The sequence below is a fragment of the Mauremys mutica genome, chromosome 4 (assembly GCF_020497125.1).
Source record: "Mauremys mutica isolate MM-2020 ecotype Southern chromosome 4, ASM2049712v1, whole genome shotgun sequence".
Classification (NCBI taxonomy): domain Eukaryota; kingdom Metazoa; phylum Chordata; order Testudines; family Geoemydidae; genus Mauremys; species Mauremys mutica.
The window spans coordinates 113,210,031-113,227,890 of NC_059075.1; the positions used below are offsets into that span (position 1 = coordinate 113,210,031).

The 17,860-nt window shown below is 43.0% G+C and overlaps 1 protein-coding gene across 4 annotated transcripts in view; it reads right to left on the reverse strand.

The window, feature by feature from the left end:
• The window catches only part of LOC123369505, a 182,007-nt gene that overhangs the window by 104,612 nt on the left and 59,535 nt on the right, over nt 1–17,860 (reverse strand). The window contains exon 3 of one of the 4 annotated variants that reach the window (XM_045015159.1): nt 9,037–9,232. The exons of the other annotated variants lie outside the window; for them this stretch is intronic. The gene's annotated coding sequence lies outside the window, so the exon portion shown is untranslated. The remainder of the gene's footprint in view (nt 1–9,036; nt 9,233–17,860) is intronic. 4 annotated transcript variants of the gene reach the window in all.

Genomic DNA, 17,860 nt, shown 5'->3' on the forward strand with positions numbered 1-17,860 from the left:
ATGGCTGTGTGCAGTAATAAATGTGGGATAATGCAATTCAGCGGGGACCAGCTGTGCACTCCCCTACAGTAGGGTTGTTTTCAACTTAAATAAAGCTGCCTGGGGGTGGGTGGAAATGTGTAAGGAAGGGTTAGATGGGGATGAGGAACTGTTCTCAGATGACTAAAAATTTCTCCCTTAGCTTTTACAGTAGATGAGTCACTGTGTAGTACACACAAGACACAGACAAAGACAGGCACTTGGTAAGTAAAATGACAGAGATAGGCACACTGAGTGACGCTTCACCTATGGCTAGAGATCTAGATATATATCCTGAAGATGAATCTTCTGTTCCTTTAGCCCAACGTAAACAGAGTCTAACAAACTCTTCCCCTGCTTGACTAATGGAACACTGCCTATAAGAGTAAGTGGCAGTGTTTTACATACACCACTTTCTCCGACAGGGTAAAGAAAGGATAAAGAAAGGTACATTTTTATTTATTGTTTTTATATAATGGGGTGTTTGTTCGCACCCGCATCTGTTGTGTTGGCCCAAAGTAAGCAGGAACCCTACCGTCATTACCATCTCATAGCTCATTTTACACAGGCCTTCAAACCACTCAGTCGCATGAACTGGGGAATCTTAGTTTTATAGCCTAGAAAGAGGATCTCAAACCCATTGCCAACATGGTGGCAATCTCAGAAGAGAGTCTGGGAACTGAGAAAGAACGGCGACACCTTCCTAGAAGCAATTCAATCATAGTGGGAGGGCAATACATGAAAGGCAATACACTTATATAGCCTACTGGGCTACTATCATCACACTGGTCAACAGTAACATTAAGATCTACGAAGATGTCAGTCTATTTCAATTAGATAAACCAAAAAGTTGTAGTTTCACTTCAGATTATTTATTTCTCTTTCCCACTTCCTAAGCACCACAGGACCACACGCATCAAATTGTGGACTCTTATCCAAGAACGGTGCTCACTTTCCCAAGGCAGGGATATGAGGATCATGGCTGATCGAAGCAGGAATTGTGGAAATTGACTCTTTGCCTTTGCATTTTAGGGTATTCGCACCCATCCCTTAGTCCTCCTTTAGACTCCCACTGCACATGTCTGGATTAGTGGTCTCTGGATTTGCAGTTAAAATAGACTACTTCTCCAAGACTGCAAAATTACTAATCCAGCAGGTGGGCTGAGGGATGAACCATGCAGAATTCTACAGAGGCTAAGAGTGATGTGCCCAGTGAGGATAGTAATCAGTCTCCTCTGCAGCACTACAGCATATAATGCACCGTAAACCACTGAGGTCATTCCCACTTTCCATTAAGAAAACAGGATTGTGCTGCTGCTCACCGGTATCACAAAACACTTGCCTTTCGGGGTATTTGTCTCACCTCCCTCCTTATAAAGTGTTTTTCGGAGGGAGATACCAATTGCAATAAAATTGTGTATTACACCTTCAAATCAGCAGCATACAACTCAGTACAAGCATTTTATCATTACAGTAACTGATAAAATAATATCCCTTGGCAACAAGCTATCCAGCCACGGCAGAACGGTGCACCAGATTCAAATTTCTCTTCCTGCCTACTTTCCTGGTAAGGAATTTAACTGCAATCTTATATTTACTGCAGAGGAAGAGTTCTTTTCAGTATCCACACTGTCTTATGAGCAACTCTACACTGAACAATGCCACAGATGTGCCTGGGGTCCTTGTTTTGTAGAGCACACAGTCTTGGGTATGATAATCTCCCTAACCTTGCACACCCACGCTTTTTTCCCCCAGTAGTTCTCAAAATAATACTTACCCTGAGCACATTTCCTTCCTTCCTCCCAGCCCCACACCACCACACTTCTTTACTTAAGTCATCTGAAACTCATTAGCCTTGCTCCTGTATAGGGAGGGCCACACTGGGGTTGCAAAACTGTATGGAGGACCCCTTTCCGCCCCCTTCCACCTCCCCCCCGACTGCCCACCTCAGAACCCCTGACCTATCCAACCCCCCTGCTCCTTGTCCCCTAACTGCCCCCTCCCATGACCCCCCACCCCTAACTGCCCCCCGGGGACCCCACCCCCTATCCAACTCCCCCTGCTCCCTGACTGCCCCGACCTCTATCCACACCCCCTGCCCCCTGACGCAGGCCCCCCGGGACTCCCACGCCAGCGTGCAACCCCGCCGCCCAGAGTGCTGCCCGCGCTGTGGTGTGGCTGCGGGGGGGATGACAGCAGTGGAGAGGCCAGGGGCTAGCCTCCCCAGACGGGAGCTAAGGGGCCGGACAGGGTGGTCCCACAGGCCGGATGTGGCCCACAGGCCGTAGTTTGCCCACCTCTGGTATCGGGGCATGTGCTCTCATACCAAGGGGGCTGAGTACACTAGACCTGCAGTGCTCCAGCCTGAGCAGCCATACAAAGGTCAGGCACTAGAAATTAAACCCAAGTCTCAAGTCGATAAAGTCACTACAGGTCCATGGAAAGTTGCAGCAGGTGCATTTTCATCTGAGCCAGAGATTTTGCTTGATCTCAGACTACTGGAAAACTTGTCGTTTTTCTTTACTTAGGAAGAAAAACACTCCACAAGATGACATGCCAAAATACACAGCTAAGCTGAGTCTAGGAAGTATTTCATATGATGATTAAAATAGAATGGGCAGCGTGCACAAGTGAGAGCTTGCTAACAGTGTCAGGAATGGGAACAGTGTTCCCTATTAACCCCCACTCGCCAACATAAAAACATTTGAATTTTTTGCTCTGTACTAGGTTAAATGCCCACCACCACACAGGGATCGGTTCTGCGTCCGGTTCTGTTCAATATCTTCTCTATGCCATTAGCTAAATCACTGATGAGTACGCTTAATAAAGTTTGTGGATGTTACCAAGCTTGGAGGGGTTACCAGTGCTTTGGAGGATAGGATTACAATTCAAAATGATCTGGACAAAGTGGAAAAATGGTCTGAAGTAAACAGGATGAAATTCAATAAGGACAAATGCGAAGTACTTCATTTAGGAAGGAACAATCAGTTGCACACATACAAAATGAGAAATGACTGCCTAGGACAGAGTACTGCAGAAAGGGATCTGGGGGTCATAGTGGATCACAAGCTAAATATGAGTCATCAGTGTAACACTGTTGCAAAAAAAGCAAACAATTCCCCGATGTATTAGCAGGAATGTAGTAAGCAAGACACAAGAAGTAATTCTTCCTCTCTTCTCTGCGCTGATTAGGCCTCGACTGGAGTAGTGTGCCCAGCTCTAGGCGCCACATTTCAGGAAAGATGTGGACAAATTGGAGAAAGTCTAGAGAAGAGCAACAAAAATGATTAAAGGTCTGGAAAACATGACGTATGAGGGAAGATTGAAAAAACTGGGTTTGTTTAGTCTGGAGAAGAGAAGACCGAGAGGGGACACGATAAGTGTTCAAATACATAAATGGTTGTTACAAGGCCGGGGGGGGGGACATTAAGAAAAACTTCCTAATTGTCAGGGTGGTTAAGCACTGGAATAAATTGCCTAGGGAGGTTATGGAATCTCCATCACTGGGGATTTTTAAGAGCAGGTTAGACAAACACCTATCAGGGATGGTCTAGATAAGACTTAGTCCTGCCTTAAGTGCAGGGGCCTGGACTAGAAGATCTCTCGAGGTCCCTTCCAGGTCCCTATACTTCTATGACACTATGATTATTGTAAGGCTTCTTTAGGTTTCCTGCAACCATACCACCTTGTACTGCAATTATGCTAAATCTCAAACTGTGACAGGACAGCAGTTACATGCTAAACATATAAAGCGTTGCAGGAAGTGGTGTTGATGATTCAGTAGGTGATACTCTTCTGGATGACTCAGAAATGGACCTGTGACCAAGTGTGGTATTAGAAGGGTGTGCTGCTCACTGTGTCATCTTTTTTAATGGAAGCAAAATCAAGAACCTGAACACTTGTGGTCTTTAAAGATACCATGACACCTTTTTAAGTGTTGGGATGTAATCCTCAGCCTCCTGGTCAAATTTTAACTGCAATAATTACATTCGACCTTCCTAAATTCCTCTTATTTCAGCTGGTTTTCATATTCACTTGCTGCCTTAAACAGTCATAATAAATTATGTTAAATATCTGACACTTTCACCTGAGTGCAGTAGCGGATGAAAGCGATCTGACTGGAATGTATATGAGTGTTTGCTTCAGATTCTTCAAGATGAAAGGCACAGTTATGAACTTAAGTTCACCATCAATGAACCTGAAGCATTTGACTCCCATGGGTAGCAGCCTAATAGAAGTGGCAAGAATACAGGATATGGTTATGCTAAAATAATCCTAAATGTCTTTCTTTGATTAAAAAGGGCATAAGTTTCCTATGTGTCTGGAAGACAGTGTCAGACTTTGAATAAAAATACTCCAATTAGGAAAATCATGCTTTCAAAGAACTCTACAGTCAGTGCACACTCAAATCACTAAAAAGAGTTATCCAGAAGGCTGCCCATTTTCACCAAACTTATTTATTTGCACAGTAAATATATGCAAAAAGAACAGGAGTACTAGTGGCACCTTAGAGACTAAAATTTATTTGAGCATAAGCTTTCGTGGGCTACAGCCCACTTCATCAGATGCATAGAATGGAACATAAGGTGCCACAAGTACTCCTGTTCTTTTTGTGGATACAAACTAACACGGTTGCTACTCTGAAACCAGTAAATATATGGTGCTCTTCATATAAGACCTGGAGGGCAAGAGACCAACTCCTGAACTGAAGCTTTAGGTCACTCTCCTTTTTATTACCTTCTAACCACCCTACACAGAAACTGGATCATGATCTATAAATTCCCCACACTCTGACTCCATCGGCCCCAACCTCTTACCCTAAAAGTTAAATTTAAAATGTTTTTTAGAGGAAAGGTTTTTTAAAATTTTATTTTCTTACAATTCCAGTAAGCAGCAGAAGTGACATTAACCTGGGACTTTAAGGTAGATCGAATAAGGAACCTATAATCAGTCTAGACCTACTTTTTATTTTTAAAGGGAACTGAAAGCTCTCTGAAACAATAACTTCTCATAGACAATTACTTTATCCCAGACTGGGGAAAGAATATTAAGACAATCCACTAACAGCCAACTAATCCACTTCTCCATCAGACAATGGCGTAATATAGATCTCTTAGCTGAACTGTGGTTCTACTGTATTCAGTGAAACGGAAATATATAATGTCCTTCTATTTTTTACATTCACTTTAATAGGACTTCACACAGTACTAATCAAATGCAAGCAACATGAAGCTACTCAACATACTAAATTTGCAGTTTACTTTTAAAAGCCCAACTGTTTCCGGTTAGATAACCACAAAGATAGTATCAGCAGCCTAAACTCCAAGAGCACCTTTCTCAGTCATCAAGTGAAGTCTCTTTAAAAAGCCTTTCTAATGCCACCTCCATATTCACTAAGAGAAGGAATTTTCAGTGCTCTCACCTGCTCCCAATGATCTATGCTTGCAATTCAAGTTGCAGATGTAAGGAGAGAAACATAGCAGCCTTAGGACTGATGGAGAAAGCCTTGAGGTTTTATACAGGAACATGGCTACTATCTGTATCATCTCAGCAAAACATTTGCATGAAAACTCTGTCTCTCTACATACAGCTGGTTACAGACAAAGCCATCACACAGAGACTGAAGAAATGTAAATGAGACTTTTCTCTGTGCTAGTTCTAGCTACAGGAGATGCAATTTAAAGAAGCTAAGCCAAACTATCATTGTTATTATTCAGTATTAGGAATGAGAGGTCACAGCGGGGCAAAGACAAGAGGGCAGTTACTGCCTGAAATGTCTGAAACCGACACCCACTCTTCAGGGATGAAGTTAATCAGACACTCACTTCTCACTAATAATAGACACTTTGTTAAAAACGTTTAAGTCAAGTCTTTTTTTTCAGGTTTGCAGGTGCTAGGTTCAGGCTGCTCTTTATTGCCAGTGTTTGAACATTGAACCCTTCCTTTCAATCAACAGACACGAATTGAGAGGTTTCAGGAAACAGCAGTAGTAGCAGTTATGAGACGACCTGTTGGCTGGCTGCTGCCTGGAAGATCCAGTTTTCAGGACTGTCTGAACTGAGCATCTGCAAAGCATAAAAGAAAATTTAAATGATCTAATAACTTTGCAAGCTGCAACTTATTGGGATACCAGGATATTTTGTCTGCATATGGTACAAACAAGTCACTACTAAGTTGCAGAGGCAGTCTTTGTAAAGTGGATTTTTCAATACAGGGCATACCAGAGCAGAGAAAGTAGGGACAATACCAATGACTGGGTTAGTAAGAGTGGAGTAGGCAACATGAACAAGTAAACAAATAGTGGCAAAGGAAACTGGTGAATGACTGTGCTGGAAACCTCAACTTGTCTTATTTACAACACAGGCTAGACAAAGGACTGGAAGACATTGTATTGTGGATGAACTAGATAACTTATCAGCTCTTTTCCACTTCTAATTTTATTATGCAGACGGTGATAGAGAGGGTTCCCTACCCTATATAAAGATGATACTTGAGAATGGCATGTCCTATGGATTAGAGAACACCCTGAGGAAACAACATTGTACTGTCTTCACACGGACTTCACAGAACACTAGTACTAGCAGGTCATAGGGCCTATTACTCAATATTCTTTTTTTCAGCTGCATCCTGAAGGGCGTGGGTTATATAAATATTGGCACGGGCATGGAAACATGATGAGCCTCACAGCCTGTCATTAGGTGTGAAATTGCACAGCAAATCTATTCATTTAACAGATTTACTCTTTAGCAGGCATTTGTTTTCAAAGGAATGCATATGGCCTAACTTTATAAATTAATACCTACGGTGCCTTGTTCATTTCCTAGGATTCTCTGCCTTAACAAGTCCTGTAGCAGTTCTAAATTACATATGTCTGACAGTTAAAGTGTCTGCTTTACCCTCTCCCTCTAGGACAGTGGTCCCCAACCTTTTTGTGGCCAGTAGCACATTCATGTTTTCAGAAGAGTGTGGTGGGTGCCAACAGTTTTTCAAGGCTTATTTTGTATTTGTACATTAAATAATATGAAAAACATCATATTTAATATAACATAATATATGAATCCAGAGAGAAGCCGCGAGCACAGAGAACACCAGCACCCACAGCCTGCAGCCCCGGAGTTCTCTGTCCCCGGCAGGCGCGGGGCTGCGGCTTCTCTCTGGCTTAAGCCGCGGCCCCGCACCTGCCAGGGACAGAACACCGGCTCCCACAGCCTGCAGCTCTGGAGTTCTCTGTCCCCGTCAGGCGCGAGGCCGCAGCTTGTCTCCCTTGCTAGACACTAGGCGGGCCCCGCGCCTGCTGGGAACAGAGAACACTGTGCTCGCAGCCTGAGTTCTCAGTCCCTGGCAGGCGCCGGACCGCGACTTCTCTCCCCTGCTGGAGAGTTTTAACAACAGTTTAGGCTTGCGAAGGTCTCACTTAACACCACAAAAGTCAAAAAACTCTAAAGGCTCCATCCAAAATCACCCCAATGAGTGAACATGCCAGATAATACATTATTTAATTATCTGGAAAAAGGGGTGAATGTTGAGGTGGTAAAGCTTGTGGCTGATACAAAATTTAAGCTACTCAAAACTAGAGAAAACAGAGGAACTTCAGAGTGACCTATCAAACATAGGTGAATGGACAGCATAATAGCAGATTAAATTCAATGCTCACAAATGCAAGGCATATTTTGAATCACTCCGATACATACAGTAACTCATCACTTAACATTGTAATTATGTTCCTGAAAAATGCGACTTTAAGTGAAATGATGTTAAGCAAATCCAATTTCCCCATAAGAATTAATGTAAATGGGGGCGGGGTTAGGTTCCGGGGAAAAAAATTTTTGCCAGACAAAAGGCATTATATACATTTTAACCAAGCAATTTCATACAGGTATAAGTTTTAAACAATTTTAAAGAAACAATTTAGTACAACAATCATCACTGCTGAGTATGAAGCTTGGTTGAGGTGGTGGAGTCAGAGAGCGGAAGAGGACGGATTGTCCGGCTGCTCCTCTTGCTGTTCTTGCAAGCACAGGCACTGACTTTGCAGAGGGCAGGGGGTTCAACCCTCAGCCCATCCACTCCACCCCTTCCCCCAAGCCCCCACCCTTGACCAGCTCTTCTCCCCCCCCACCTTCTCCCCCTTTACTTCGCATGCTGTGTCCTCGCTCCTCCCCCACCTCCCAAACACCACAAGCCAGTTGATTGCCGCGGGCAGGAGGCGGGTGGGGGAGGAGGAAGGTGCCAATCCACGGGGTCTGCCAGTGGGCGGGAGGTGCTGGGGTGGCGTAGGGAAGATGCCAGCTGTGGCGAAAGCAGGCAGCCAAATAACGTAATAGTGGAGCACTGCATAACTTTAAATTAGCAGGTTCCCTAATTGATCAGCAATGTAACAATGAAACAACATTAACCACAATGACTTTAAGTGAGGAGTTACTGTAGCTAGGTTCTAAGTTCACTAACTACTTAGTTAGTAAACTTATTATAGACTGCTCAATCAAAACGTCTGTTCAATTCATAGCAGCAGTCTAACAAACAAAAGCATTTTTATATATAGAGTAAGTCAGAAAACGTGCTACAAATATTAAATGTGACATTATACAAAATTAATGGTATTTCATCAGCTGAAATACTGTGTTCAGTACTGAGCATACTACTGCCGAATAAAAGGGGTGCAAGGAAGGGTGATGAAAATGATTAGATAATCATAGAAAGACTTCCATATGGCGAAGAGATTAAAAAGTTTAGAACTGTTTACAAAAAAGATAAATAAGGGGGGACATAATAGAGGATAAAAAGGTGAACGGAACGGAACACACAGGTTATCTTCAACTTTTGACCTTAACAAATGCAATCTTGTCCCACTTATATCCATTCAAAACAATGTTGAAAAGATCATTTTCTTGTTCATCACTTTGACCTTATCAGCCCTCTCTGAATCCCTCGAACTGGCTTCTCCTTCTCCATTGCAACAAACACAAAAGGCCATCTTCACTTTCAGGGTTTTTCATGGCCCAACACCACACTACCTACCAGTTCATACTATCAAGATGTCAACTCCTGCCAATGCTCCACCAGCGATACCAGTCTTCATTGCCTATTTGTTAAATTTTCAAATTTTCAATTTGTTTTCTCCTTCAGGCATGGGAAAAGCTCCCATAAACATCCATTAAGCCATCTCATTTTCCTCTGTCAAATCTCTCCCTACAACTCTCCTTTGCCATGATCCCTGCAAAAAAAAAACAAACCACCTTAACAATGGTTAGGTCCCCAATGTCCCAAGACCACTATCCTATCAGTAATGTTGTTTCATTGCGATCTTTTTGTCTACATTCACCTATTGTCGCTTGTCTTAGACTGTAAGCTCTTTTGGCTTACATCATATTTTTGTTTTACGTTTGTACCACGGGGTCCTGGTCCATGACCACGGCTCCTATGTCCTGTTAGTGCTACCACAATAATGAATAATGATGAATAGGTTGGGCATTCCTATACCCTGTCGCAAAACACAAGAACAAATGGACAATTAAACTGGAAGGGCAATGAATTTAGAACCGATAAAAGGAAATTGTGCTTCATTTTTTAAAAAAAACATAACCCATGGAAGTAAGTGGAGCTCAGAGCAAGGTCAGATGCAGAAAAGGATTAGACATTTACGTGGATAAGAACATCCAGTTACCTAGGATAGGATTTAGAAACCCTAAGGTTTCTGGGCATGCAACCACCACTAACTGACAGCATAAGAAAGGTTGCTCAATAGGTATAGTATTCCATACTTCAGGTATCAGAGGGGGAGCCGTGTTAATCTGGATCTGTAAAAAGCGACAGAGTCCTGTGGCACCTTATAGACTAACAGAAGTATTGGAGCATAAGCTTTCATGGCTGAATACCCACTTTGTCAGAAGCATACTTGTCCACTACGAGGTGTCTTGCACCGTTGTTTGACGCATCTACTACTGGTTACACTTAAAGACTAGATATTGAACTGGGCCACTGATGCGATCTGGAATGGACATTCCTATGTTCCTGTATACATGCATACAAGACTACCAATTTTATGTGCGCCAATTCCTCTTTGTGGGATCAGTTTGGACGATAACCTTTGAAATTTGGCCCACATAAACCCATTTCACAATTAGATGGCTTTTTAAATAAAGGACATTTCTCACAAAATTTCCCTTTAACAAGTTAAAACACTCAGCTCATAATGACCAGGAATTTATTGAGGGGAAGGAAAAAACATAAGCTCATCATTGTTGAGGGTGGGAAAATAACTCTTAAAAAAATTCTTTTTTTAAAAATCCTGAGTTCAGAGTGTACCTTTCAGTGCCTACATTTTGGACGCAAGATTAAGTCAAGGGCAAACCTAACCAGAAGAGGTTTCTATTTTTAACTGCTCTGTCAAAAAAAAAGAAAGAGGCCCTGCCTATTTCTACACTGTGAAAAAACTTGGGACTGGGAGGTATTTGAATTACTGCTGAAAGCAACAAGCACACAGTGGTTTCGTCTCAGAGGGGATTTCATAGTCAAGTGGCAACTACTGTGTTTTCTAAAACAAACTGGGATATGTTTTATATTCAGAGAGCAAAGAAGAAGAAGATTCAGTGTAAATTCTTCCATTGTGGTGATTAGTGCATATTGTCGCTGGGAGCTTTTAGGAAACGTAAGTAAGATTTCTGCAAAGAAAACAAAACCCGTCAGCAGTTTAGTCAGGTTTTGCGGGCTTCATCCACTCCACTATGGGCAGGTTTACACTTAAAATGCTGCAGCAGTGCAGCTGCACCGCTGTAGCGCTTAAGTGAAGACGCTCCTACACTGACAGGAGACCTTCTCCCATCTGCATAGGTAATCCGCCTCTCCGAGAGGCAGGAGTTATATAAGTGGGAGAAGCTCTCCTGCCGACGTAGTGCTGTGTACACACCAGGGGTTAGGTCGGTATAACGACATCGCTCAGGGGTGTGAATTTTTCACGCCCCGACTGATGCAGTTATACCAATATAAATCTGTAGTGTAGATCAGGCCTATATCACTCATTTCTTCAGCACTACAGAGAAGTTCCCTGTCTCCCCTCCATAGCTAGTGCTCAGACTGTTTCTTATGGAACTGGTCAATCAAACATCCACATGTAGAGGAACAGCTGCAGTAGCCAAGTGACTCATGCTGCAGTAATGTGGGTGGGAAATAGTCCAATGCCCGTCTTCTAAGGACAAACTGCCTTTTATGGTATTTTTAGAGTGGAAGCTGATAAAGTAGCTTGTAGCATTTTGTCTTTTGTCCTACACGGGCTTTAAAGAAAAGCAGAATATGTTTTTCAAGATACAGTGCATCACTGGAGAGTCTGCATAGGCCACGAGAAAGCAAACAGCATATTCCAGTTCCACCACTGCAGGAGCCTGATGGATTGTAAATACTACTGTAAAATCATGATGTAACAGTAGTGCAAAGGCAGCCCATGAGACAAGCACCTGGAGAAGTCACCACTTGACACTACCAGAATCAAATTCAAGCCTCTAGCTCAGCTAAGTTTTTGACTTGTTTAAAGTCTCCGAGATCAAATTTTTACATCTTTTCTTTTAGGTTTCATAAGCTTCCATCCTTCCACAAACTCCTAGCTCCATGCCTGATAGGGGAGAAAATGAGCACAAGAAAAATATTTAACAGAACAGAAGAAACTATTTCACACAGCTCTCCAGTGACGGAAAGAGCCGGCAGTGACAAGGAGCTCTGGGAATTACCTGGATCTAGTGCTACTCAGAGGAGGAAAGGGGCCCAAACACGAAGGTGGAGGAGGAAGACCAAATACTGGGCTAGACAGACCATTGGTCTGACCCAGTATTGCCACCCTTATGTTAGTGAAATGGAAGAAAGCAGCAGATCACATGAGCCTTTACTCCTCAAGGTTTATGGCCAACAGAATCCATTGCCCTCAAACGATTTCCTGGTAAGTTGCCACTTTCTGACATGGCAAAGCCACCATTTTGAACTACTCTACAGTGTCAGGTTACACACAAACTGAAGTGCACATGTGTGTGATTTAAAAGGCATCTCAAAACTTTACTGCATGTAGACACCAGATGAAAAAATAAATCCAGGTTTTACTGCTCACGCTGCAGTGCATGGAGCTACTGTGCAACACACAGTGCTTTCTGGGGAGACCATCTCCTCCTTCCATCATGGGAGCAATATGCCTCTGTTGGACGGGATATAAGCGCTTCTTGATTTCTCATGACTCCCAGTCATAACTCCAAGTAATAGCTGAATTTGGTACTTTTAAAGCTACACAAAGTAAAGAGAAATGCTGCAGAGAACACACTGCAGGTGCACAACATTTCCAGAAGCATACCTCAAGGAAGTACTTTGTTTACAGCTGCCTTTTTTACTTAAAAGTAACTAAGAGGGATCAAGGGAAGAAATAGTTCTCTGTAATTTTTAACGGTTGTGGCGTGATGACTAATAAATGCACAGAGAGTCTCAGACATCTAAAGACCAAAGCATTGCCATAAATTTTAAAAAGCACTTTTTCTTTTAAATTCCCCAGGGCATAGCCCAAGGAGTCAACTTATCTCTGTCAAGTATCAGAGGGGTAGCCGTGTTAGTCTGGATCTGTAAAAGCAGCAAAGAATCCTGTGGCACCTTATAGACTAACAGACGTTTTGCAGCATGAGCTTTCGTGGGTGAATACCCACTTCTTCGGATGCAAGTAGTGGAAATTTCCAGGGGCAGGTATATATATATATATATATGCAAGCAAGAAGCAAGCTACAGATAACGAGGTTAGTTCAATCAGGGAGGATGAGGCCCTGTTCTAGCAGTAGAGGTGTGAAAACCAAGGGAGGAGAAACTGGTTCTGTAGTTGGCAAGCCATTCACAGTCTTTGTTTAATCCTGAGCTGATGGTGTCAAATTTGCAGATGAACTGAAGCTCAGCAGTTTCTCTTTGAAGTCTGGTCCTGAAGTTTTTTTGCTGTAGGATGGCCACCTTAAGATCTGCTATTGTGTGGCCAGGGAGATTGAAGTGTTCTCCTACAGGTTTTTGTATATTGCCATTCCTAATATCTGATTTGTGTCCATTTATCCTTTTCCTTAGAGACTGTCCAGTTTGGCCGATGTACATAGCAGAGGGGCATTGCTGGCATATGATGGCATATATTACATTGGTGGACGTGCAGGTGAATGAACCAGCGATGGTGTGGCTGATCTGGTTAGGTCCTGTGATGGTGCTGAGTGGTGGCCTAGGCTTTAGGTAAGCCACTCCACAGGTTTCAACACTCATTGCCTACAAGTCCCGCTGCAAAGAACACGAGACAGAGCTGCCCAACCTGTGGAACTCCTTCCCAGAGGATGTTGTGAAGGCCAAGACTATAACAAGGTTCAAAAAAGAACTAGATAAATTCATGGAGGATAGGTCCATCAATGTGTATTAGCCAGGATGGGCACAGATGGTGTCCCTAGCCTCTGTTTGCCAGAAGCTGGGAATGGGTGACAGGGGATGGATCACTTGATGATTACCTGTTTATTCCCTCTGGGGCACCTGGCATTGGCCACTGTCAAAAGACAGGATACTGGACTAGATGGACCTTTGGTCTGACTCAGTATAGCCATTCTTATGTTCTTGTGCCCAGCAGTCTCAGGTCATGTCTAGTGTGGGTGAAAATCAAGCCGAGTTTTGTAGGAGTTATGTTTTAGCTAGCACTACACAACTGACTGAATAGCTTGGAGGCTTGCCAGAGAGACAAAGCTTCTGAACAAAAGCAGGCCTTTCAAAAAACTGTAAAGCTAATGAAAGTTAAAAAAAAATCCTTGATGGTGAGCCAACATATTACTCTTGGCACAGGAATCTATAACATCTGCTAAACACAGTAATCCCCAAAAGATGCCCCATGGAGGGTTTCCAAAGGCACTGTACAGCATGACTTTGTATGTACAGTCTATGGTTTCCCTGAAAGGTTCCAAATGAAAATTTCTTCCTCTGATGCTCAAGTCCAAGACAGCTTTTAAACCAGCACGTGGCTGGCGCATGTTAAAATTCCTAATGCTTCACACTATGGATGATTTTTCTCCATGTAATCTCAAGCAAGCCATCTGATAGCTGCTGCTTTTAACCCCCTCAAGGTGATAAGCAGAACTTTCTTATTTCCAATATAACTACTATGATGGGATGATACTCTCTCTCCAGGGTGCTACAGGAAAGCTCATGTCCCTCTTTGGTGTTCAATTCCCCAGCCATGTCCAAAGGCTACTTACCAATCCCCTCTTGGACTTGTGTTACCCTTGTCTTAGCTTGACAGCAACGTCCATAGCCCCTGCAAGATTCCTTGGGCAGGGACCTTCTCTCCTTGCTGTCTAAAGAGGTGAAGAAACTTCAGGGTGTTATAAAAATTAATACTACCTAACTGGTCTGGAATGAAGTAGAGAAAGACTGAATTTCAAACTTGTACATCAACATCCTTTCTGGTGAGATGGCTGATTGAATTTACAGTGTTATGGTCAGGAAAAATGACTGTAAAAAAGACACCTTCTTACTCAATGTATAGAGCATGCTCTCTGCAGGCCAAATTCTCCCCTTCTCATTCAATGGGAGCAATGTGGACATGTGAAGGCAAAATCTGGCCATATGTGCCACTGGTTCATATCCAATTACTAATTTATGGTTAATCCTAAAGAGCCAAGGCAGTCATAGAAGAGCAAGGTAGATTCTATTCAGCCTCTTGCATTGTAAAGAACATGGTCAATTAAGTTCCAGTTACAGAATCTCTCTAACTGGTGATGGTCTAAGGGGTTCTCAAACTGGGGGTCGTGACCTGTCAGCCTCCACCCCAAACCCAGCTTTGCCTCCAGCATTTATAATAGAGTTAAATATAAAAAAGTGTTTTTAATTTATAAGAGGCGGTGACACCCAGAGGCTTGCTGTGTGAAAGGGGTCACCACAACAAAAGTATGAGAACCACTGGTCTAAGACAGAACATACTGATTTTTTTAAAACCCTGCTTGAGCAGGACTAGCAAATTTGATCTAGAAGTCGTTTAGGGACCACACGCAACACTCAAGATGTCTTTTTAACTACCAGTTTTATGACAAACTATATCCAATAAAACACAATCCATTGAAAGCTCATGCACAACCTTCACAGGGCACCCTAAGTCTCGGGGTACAGAACTGTACAACAAGGAATCACCTGTATTCCATCTTTATCCTCAGGAACGTGTCACTGGTTTGTTCAGTCTCTCCTTGAGGACAATATGAAATTAGGAAGCGGTTGACTTGTCCAGATACCCATAAAATAATAATGAAGTTTGGTTGCTATGACAGTACAGTACTAGAATTCTGGTTTGCTATGAGGCCACAGAATGCTGCCTTATGAAACAAGCCTACATGATCGAACGTTATAGGATTATTCTCTAATACTTGAGTTGTGCTGCTCAGTCAGTCAAATAATGTGAACATTTGATGTTAAAATATGACACAAGTTGGAAGCTTTTTCAATCCTGGGCACCAGGAAGTTGATTTCTTGGCAAGCTCAGGAGTTTCAGCCACCAATTTCTGTACAATACAAGCTCTTAATTGTTTTAAAAATAGTAAATTTCTAGCCTTTGTGACTGCAAAGAAAGCCTTCAAATGCAAAACAATATAGCGCACAGCAGCCACAGATCCAACCTCTCCGCTGCAGCTCTGAATGAAGTTAGCAAGAGGCAAGAAGCTGTCTACACTAGTGCTTCCGTCGGTACAACTTTTGTTGTCAGGAGTGTGGGAGAAAAAAACAAACACCCCTGACTGACATAAATTACAACAACAGAAGCGCCAGTTTCCTGCCAACATAGCTACTGCTGCTCATTGGGGGTTGTTTAATTATGTCGACGAGAGAGCTCTCTCCCACATCAGCATAGAGCTATTTAGAACACTTTAGGCAACAGTAGAAGTTAATTTCATGCTACTCTTTGGAAAATGCAAAAAGCAGTAACAGACATGGTAATGGAATGATAGGGAAAGGCCTCCCCAGAAAAAGTAACCGGGAGAGGCAAAGGAGACCTGCCCCCACACAACAGCCATGAGGCTCTGGGTATAAGCTTCAATCCATCAGGTATTTACTAGCCAGCTGACAACAGAGACAGAGGGTGAAATCCTGGTTCCATTGAAATGAAAGAGCTTTGCCATAGACTTCAGTGGAGCCAGGATGTCACTCACTGCTTTCAAAGAGGATCCAGAAACAGCACTTCAGTAGAAATCACAAGAGAGCTAGGTAAGGGCGTCTGTGTGTTTGTCTGGCTAAGGAGCTGAGCATCTCACGAGGGTGTTGCTCCTGGACCTTCCTGCTCACCTTTTCATCATTTCTCCTCCTCCATATTTACTACCTCTGATTTATAGCTTTAGATTTGTAGCTAGTTTCTGGTAATGTTCTTGAAGACCTATTTACACCATTGGGGGTCCAATGATGGAAAATACTGATCCTCTAGCCACTAAAAAGCTAGGGATTAGACCTAGTGCTATGAAAAATATAATCCAATAAACTGTATTTCAAACCATCTGCAGACAATGCATTACTCATCATGAAACAACACTGGTTTAAAAGAGACAAGAGCCTGCAAGCAAAACACACACACCATACGGAGACAGTGGGCCATTTACATCAACTCACAAAATCCTTAAAGATAACAAGAATGTTAATCTATCATTTTGGCTATGGGAAATGAAGGAAGAGGCAGAAGAACATAACACTGGGAGGTGGGTAAACAAACTGCCTGTCATCTTTTATAAAAAAACTAGGAGAAATGCCCAGCTGTAGTCAGTTAATGAGCTGTTACCTACATCGTTCCTCCATGAGACTGCAGCTTTAGGCTAATGAAGCAGCTTGCTCTTGGCATGATGGCAGGCCCCTCACGTTGGCATCTAAGGAGAACAGCTCTGACACCGGAAGTAATGTATTGCTATAATTAATTACTAAACTGTGTTTGTGTACAGTAGATTGCCAATAGACAGATTATGGCAGTCAACGAATGCAGATTGCTCATTTGAGACATTACTGCATTGTTGGTATTCCACAGGAAGAATTTATTTTGCTTGTCACTGACTGCGCCTGACACGATCTAACCTAATTTAAGCGTCTTTATAGTCATCTGCTTAAAATGAATCAGTCTGCAAATTATATTTCATTTTGAGATTTAAATAAAACAAGTCAGTGGGGTAGGTTCTCTCTCAGTAATTAAAATTTTTCATATAACGCAGACAGCTATTCAACACAAAGAAACGTAACAGGAATTGACTAGATTTTCTACAGCTGAAGACTGCAACTGTCACTGCACTGATACACTCTGGAACCCTTCAGCCAGCAGCAGTCAACGTAAATCAATGCACCCCTAGCTTTTAAGGGCATGGATCAGTAAGAAAATTTTGGGCCAGAAGATTATCAGAAAGGTCTCCTGTCACAGTGCTACTGGTTTGGGTTTTTTGTTTTCATTTTGCTCCTCTGATACAAGCAGAGCCGGCTCTAGATTTTTTGCCGCCCCAAGCAAAAACATTTTTGGCTGCCCTCCACCGCAGCCCTGGGCTCCCCCCCCACACCCCCTGCCACCCCAGCGCTGGGCTCCCTCCTTTCCCCACCACCAGTGTCCTCCCCCCACGTGCACTCCCCTGTCACCCCAGCCCTGGACTCTCCCCCCAACCTGCACCCTCCTGCTGTCCCAGCCCTGGGTCACTGGTAACTTGCTCCCAGGGCAGGGCATTCAGCAGGAATTTTGGATGTGCACAGAACACAGACAGGATTGGTTCCCATATGGTTACAGAACTGCAGTAAAGTGGAACAATTTTCAGCTTGTGAGATTGGAAGATATCTGGATGCATATTATAAGACTGTCCTACATAAA